This window comes from Symphalangus syndactylus, chromosome 5 (genome assembly GCF_028878055.3).
Source record: "Symphalangus syndactylus isolate Jambi chromosome 5, NHGRI_mSymSyn1-v2.1_pri, whole genome shotgun sequence".
In the NCBI taxonomy this organism is placed as follows: domain Eukaryota; kingdom Metazoa; phylum Chordata; class Mammalia; order Primates; family Hylobatidae; genus Symphalangus; species Symphalangus syndactylus.
Genome location: NC_072427.2, coordinates 123,025,836 through 123,033,170, shown reverse-complemented (window position 1 = coordinate 123,033,170; position 7,335 = coordinate 123,025,836).

Here is a 7,335-nt window from a genome sequence, read left to right as displayed (position 1 = left end):
TTGTGGATCTTCAGTTGCTTCAGGCCATCTGGATGTATATGTGCAGGCTTGGGCTCAGAGGCCTGACAGTGGCAAAATGCCATCAGTCTGTTTGCTAAAGCACAGTAAAAGTCACCTTTGCTCCAGTTCCCAATAACTTTCTCATGCCCATCTAAAACTGCCTCAGCCTGGACTTCATTGTCCATACCACTATCAGCATTTTGGTCAAAACCATTCAGTAAGTCTCTAGGAAGTTCCAAATTTTCCCAGATCTTCCTGTCTTCTTCTGAGCCCTCCAAACTGTTCCAACCTCTGCCTGTTACCCAGTTCCAAAGTCACTTCTACATTTTCAGGTATCTTTCTATTGGCACTCTACTACTTTGGTATCAATTTACTGTATTAGTACATTCGTACCCTGCTATGAAGAAATACCCGAGACTAGGTAATTTATAAAGTAAAGAGGTTTAATCGACTCACATTTCCACATTGCTGGGGAGGCCTCAGGAAACTTACAATCATTGTGGAAGGCAAAGGAGAAGTGGGTGCCTTCTTTACAGGGTTGCAGGAAGGAGTGAGTGCAAGCAGGAGAAATGCCAGACACTTATAAAACCGTCAGATCTCATGAGCCTCACTCACTATCATGAGAATAGCATCAGGGAAATCACCTCCATCATCCAATTATCTCCACCTGGTCCCACACTTGATACATGGGGATTATGGGAATTACAATTTGAGGTGAGATTTTGGTGGCAACACAAGGCCAAACCATATCACCCCCTCACCCTCATTGCTGGTCACCAGGCAAGAAATGGCAGCTAGAGCTTCTAGCCCAGTGTTCCTGCTATGTGAACTCAGCCAGTGGGTACAGCCTCCTGTTGTTCTGAGAAACACCCAGATGGCAGAGTGGGTGACTCCACCCACCCCCAACTGTCACAAGCAGGTGAACAATACTTGCTAGAACTTCCAAACCAGCAGTCCTCCTTCTGTCTAAATTTGCTGAGGGGCATAGCCTCTTGTTGCCCAGGAAACACCTGGAAGACAGGATGGGAAACTCCATCAACCCCTGCTTCTCAAATCCAGACAGGCCACACTGGCTAGAACTTCCACCCAGCAGTCCTGCTCCTGCCCGAAGTCTGCAAGCAAGTGCAACCACATGTGGCTATGGAAAGCACACAGACAACAGATTAGGGCAGACCTGGCAAAGATATGGCCTGTCTGCCATCTTCAGCCCCTGTTTGAGGGAGGCCCACGGACCAGAACCCCATGCATAAAAGTAATGTGGGCACAGAAACAGTAATCGGAGGGGCTCCTTCAGGACCCAGGAGCAGACTAGAATTGAAGCTGGTAGACTCAACCTGCCTCACACCACAATCAAACCTCAAAGGACATCAAAGAAGATAAAAGCAAAAACAGCCATCCAAAAAACAGCAGCTTCAAAGATTGAAGGAACATCAGCCAACACAGATGAGAAAGAACCCGCACAAGAATTCTGGCAGCTCAAAAAGCTAGAGTGACTTTTTACCTCCAAACGACTGCACTAGCTCCCTATCAATGATTCTTCACCAGGCTGAAATGGCAGAAATGTCGGAAATAAAATACAGATTATGGATAGAATGAAGATCATTGACATGCAGAAGAAAGTTTAAACTCAATCCAAGGAATCTAAGAATATAATAAAATGATACAGGACATAAAAGACAAAATGGTCATTTTAAGAAAGAACCAAACTAAACTGACAGAGCTGAAAAACTTGCTTCAAGAATTTCATAGTACAATTGAAAATGTTAATAGTAGAATTGACCAAGCTAATGAAAAAAATCTCAGAGGTCAAAGACCAGTTCCGCAGAGTGTGACTTTTGTCACAGTCAGACAAAAAAAAAAAAAAAAAATGAACAAAATCTCCAAGAAATATGGGATAATGTAAAGAGACCAAATCTATGACTCATTGGTGTCCCTGAAAGAGAGGGAGAGAAAGCAAGCAACTTGGAAAACACATTTAAGAATATCATCCATGGAAATTTCTTCAACCAAGCTAAAGAGTCTAACATTCAAATCAAGTAAATGCAGAGAATGCCTGTGACATACTATACAAGACAACCACAACCAAGACAAAAAGTTGTCAAATTTTCCAAGGCTGAAATGAAAGAAAAAAATTATAAAGGCAGCTAGAAAGAAGGGGCATATCACCTACAAGGGGTATAAGCCCATTAGGCTTACAGCAGACACTGCAGTAGAAACCTTACAATCCAAGAGAAAGTGAAGGCCTATATCCAGCATTCTTAGAGAAAAGAAATCCCAACAGAGAATTTTATATCCAGCCAAATGAAGCTTCATAAGGGAAGAAGAAATAAGATCCTCTTCAGATAAGCAAATGCTAAGGAAATTCCTAACCACTAGATCTACCTTAAAAGAGATCCTTAAGGGAATGCTAAATATGGACAGGAAAGACCATTATTGGTCACCACAATAACACACTTAACTACATAGACTATTCACACTATGAAACAATCACATGATCAAGTCTACATAATAACCAGCAAGAAACATAATGACAGACTCAAACCTGCACATATCAATATTAACCTTGAATATAAGAGAGCTAAATGCCCCAAATTAAAAGGGACAGAGTGGCAAGATGAATAAAGAAGCAAGACCCAACTGTATTGAGGGCCTATATCCAGCTATCCACGAGAGAACCATCTCACATGCAATGACATGTGTAAGCTCAAAGGAAAATAATGGAGAAAAATGTACCAAGCAAGTGGAAAACAGAAAAAAGCAGGGGTTGCTAATCTAATTTCAGTCAAAGCAGACTTTAAACCAACAACAATCAAAAAAGACAATAAAGGGCATTACATAATGGTAACAGGTTGAGTTCAATGAGACCTAACAGTCCTAAATTTACCTGTACCCTATACAGGAGCACCCAGATTCATAAAGCAAGTTATTAGACCTCTGAAGATACTTAGATAAGCACAAAATAATAGTGGGAGACTACAACACCCTCACTGACAGTATTAAACAGATCGCTGCAGCAGAAAACTAACAAAGATATTCAGGACATGAATTTGACATTGGACTAAATGGTCCTAACAGATATCTACAGAAATCTCCACCCTACACCAACAGAATGTACATTCTTCTCATCTGCACATGCCACATACTGTAAAACTGACCACACAATCATTCATAAAAGAATCCTGAATGCATTTGAACAAACCAAAATTATACAAAACACATTCTCAGACCACAGCAAAATAAAAATAGAAATCAATACTAAGAAAATTGCTCAAAATCATACTAATGCATGGAAATTAAACCACCTGCTCCCAAATGACTTTTGGGTAAATAATAAAATTAAGGCAAAAATTGAGAATTTATTTGAAGCTGATGGCAACAAAGATACAACATACCAAAATCTCTGGGCCACAGCTAAAGCAGTTTTGGATGGAAGTTTATAGCGCTAATGCCCGCATCACAAAGTTAGAAAGATCTCAAATTAACAACCTAACATCACACCTAACATCACACCTAGAGGAAGTACAGAAACAAGAGCAAACCAACCCCAAAGCTAGCAGAAGAGAAGAAATAACCAAAATCAGAGCTAAACTGGAGGAAATTGAGACATGAAAAACCATACAAAAGATCAGCAAATATACAGGTTGGTTCTTTGAAAGAATATAATAAGATTGATGGACTACTAGCTAAACTAATAAAGAAAAAAAAGAGAAGATCCAAATAAACAAGTAGAAATGACATTGGGACATTACCATAGACCTCACTGAAATACAGAAAAAAAAAAAAAAAACCCTCAGAGACTGCTATGAACACCTCTATGCACAAAAACTAGAAAAGCCAGAAGAAATAGATACATTCTTGGAAACATACAACCTCTCAAGATTGAACCAGGAAGAAATCAAATTCCTGAATGACCAATTTCCAAAACTGAATCTGTAATAAAAAGCCGACTAACCAGAAAAAGCCCAGGACCAGAGAAATTCACAGCCAGATTCTACCAGACATATATAAAGAATAGCTGATATCATTCCTACTGAAACTAGTCCAACAAATGAAGAAGGAGGGACTCCTCCCTAACACATCCCATGAGGCCAGCATCATTCTGAACTAAACCCTGGCAAAACACAGTGAAAAAAGAAAACTACAGGCAAATATGCTTGATAAATATCGACACAAAAATCCTCAACAAAATAGTAGCAAACCAAATCGAGCAGCACATCAAAGTGCTAATCCACCATGATCAGTAGGCTTTAACCCTGAGATGTAAGGTTGGTTAAACATCTGCAAATCAACAAATGTGAGTCACCACATGGACAGAACTATAAACAAAAACCACATGATCATCTCAATAGATGCAGAAAAAGCATTCAATAAAATTCAACATCCGTTCATATGAAAAGCCTTCACCGAATTAAGCATCAAAGGAACATACCTAAACCTAATAAGAGAGATCTGCGACAAACACAGCCAATATCATAGTGCATAAGCAAAAGCTGGAAACATTCCCACTGAGAACCAGAATAAGACAAGAATGCCCACTTTCACCACTCTTAATGAACATAGTAGTAGAAGTTTTAGCCAGAACAATTAGTTAAGAGAAAGACACAAAATACTTACAAACAGAGAGATGGGCAAACTATCTGTTTGCAGACAATATGATTATATGCCTAGAAAACCCCATAGTTGCTACTCCAGAGCTCCTAGCTCTAATAAACAACATCAGCACATTTTCAGGATACAGAATCATAGTACAAAAATCAGTAGCATTTCTATACACCAATAAATTTCAAGCTGAGTGCCAAACCAAGAATGCAACCCCACTGGCAATAGCCACACACAAAAAAACCCTAAGAACAAACCTAACCAGGGAGATGAAATATCTCTACAAAGAAAACTACAAACACTGCTGGTAAAAATCAGAGATGGCATAACAAATGGAGGAGCATTTCCTGCTCATGGATTGGAAGAATCAATATCATTAAGATGGCCATACCTCCCAAAGCAATCTGCAGATTCAGTGCTATTCCAATCAAACTACCAACTTCATTTATCACAGAAGTGGAAAAAAAACTATTCTAAAATTTATATGGAACAAAAAGGCAGCCTGAATAACCAAAGCAATTGTAAGAAAATGAACAAAGCTAAAGGTATCACATAACCTGACTTCAAACCACTGTAAGTTTACAGTAACCCAAACAGCATCATACTGGAACAAAAACAGACATATAGACCAATGAAACAGAATAAAGAACGCAGAGGTAAAGCCAGATACCTATAGCCATGTTATCTTTAACAAAATTGACACAAATAAGCAATGGGTAAAGGATGGTGCTGAGATAGCTGGCTGGCCATATGCGGAAGAATGAAACTGGGCTCTTGTCTTTCACCATATACAAAAATTAGCTCAAGATGGATTAAAGATTTAAATGTAAGACCTTAAACTATAAGAATCCTGGAAGAAAACCTAGGAAACACCACTCTGGACATCAGCCTTGGGAAAGAATTTATGACTAAGTTCATAAAAGCAATTACAACAAAAACAAAAATTGACAAGTGGATCTGATTAAACTGAAGAGCTTCTGTACAGCAAAGAAAGCTATCAAAAGAGTAAACAGACAACCTACAAAATGATAGAAAATATTCTCTAACTGTGCATCTGACAAAGGTCTAATATCCAGAATCCATAAGGAACTCAAACAATTGAATGAGTAAAATACAAATAACCTCATTAAAAAGTACACAAAAGACCTTAACAGACACGTCTCAAAAGAATACAGTCAATAACATGAAAAAATGCTCAACATCAGTAATCATCAGAGAAATGCAAATCAAAACCACAATGAGATACCATCTCACACCAGTTAGAATGGCTATTACAAAAAAATGTCAAAAAACAGCAGATGATGGTGAGGCTTCAAAGAAAAGGGAATGCTTATACACTGTTGGTGAGAATGTAAATTAGCTTGGCCACTGTGTAAAGCAGTTTGGAGATGTCCCAAAGAACTTAAAACAGCTACCATTTGACCTAGCAATCCCATTACTGGGTATATGTCCAATATAAGATAAGTTGTCCTGCCAAAAAGATATATGCATTTCTATGTTTATCACAGCACTATTCACAATAGTAAAGATATGGAATCAACCTAGGTGCCCATCACTGGTAGATTGAATAAAGAAAATGTAGTAAATATATGCCATGGAGCCATAAAAAATGAAATCACTGCCTTTGCAGCAACATGGATGCAGCTGAAGGTCATTATCCTAAATGTATTAATTCAGTAACAGACAACCAAATGTTGCATGTTCTCACTTGTAAGTGGGAGCTAAAGATTGGGTACTCACGCCCATAGAGATGGCAACAATAGATACTGGGGACTACAAGAGATGGAAGTGGGGAAAGGGAACAAAGTTTGAAAAACTAACTGTTGGGTAGTATGCTCCCTACTTGGGTGATGGGATCATTTGTATCCCAAACCTCCACGTCATGCAATACACTCATGTAACAAACCTGCACATATACCCCTGAACTTACAATAAAAGTTTAAATTATAAAAAAAAGAAAATGTGGTATGTAAACAGAGTAGAATACTATTCAATCATAAAACAGAATGAAATCTTGTCATTTGAAGTAACATGGATGCACCTAAAGGACATTATGTTAAGTGACATAAGCCCAGCACAGAAATGCAAATACTGCATGATCTCAGCTATTTGTAAAACCAAACAAAAGGTGATCTCACAGAAGTACAGAGTACAATAGTGGTTACCAGAAGCTGGGGAGGGTAGGAGGAAAGGCCAATGGAGAGAAGTTGGTAAATGGGTAGAAAATTACAGTTAGTTAGGAGTAGGTTATGGTGTTTTATTGCACAGTAAGGTGGTTATAGTTAACAATATCATGTATTTCAAAATAACTGAAGAGGGTTTCCAATGTACTTAGCAAAAGAAAATGTCAAATGTTTGAGATGATGGATATGGTAAATACCCTGAGTTTATCATTACACAATGTATACATGATTTGAAACATCACACAGTAACCCATAAATATGTACAACTATTATGTATCAAAAATAATATAGAACTTTAAAAAAATACAAAAAGCAACATCCTTAGATACAGAAGGCAGAAGTGGGATGGAGTAAATGGCTGAATAAAAGATTACACCATTCACTCTCCCCTCCCACCTGGAACACCAAATTTAACTATCTACGCAAAAAAGCACCCTCATACGAACCAAAAATTAGTAGAGCAGTCAGAAAATCTGGTTTTAGCTTCATGTCACTGAAAGAGCCATTGAAGAGATAGGAAAGACAGTCTTGAATTGCTGATGCCACCCTTCTC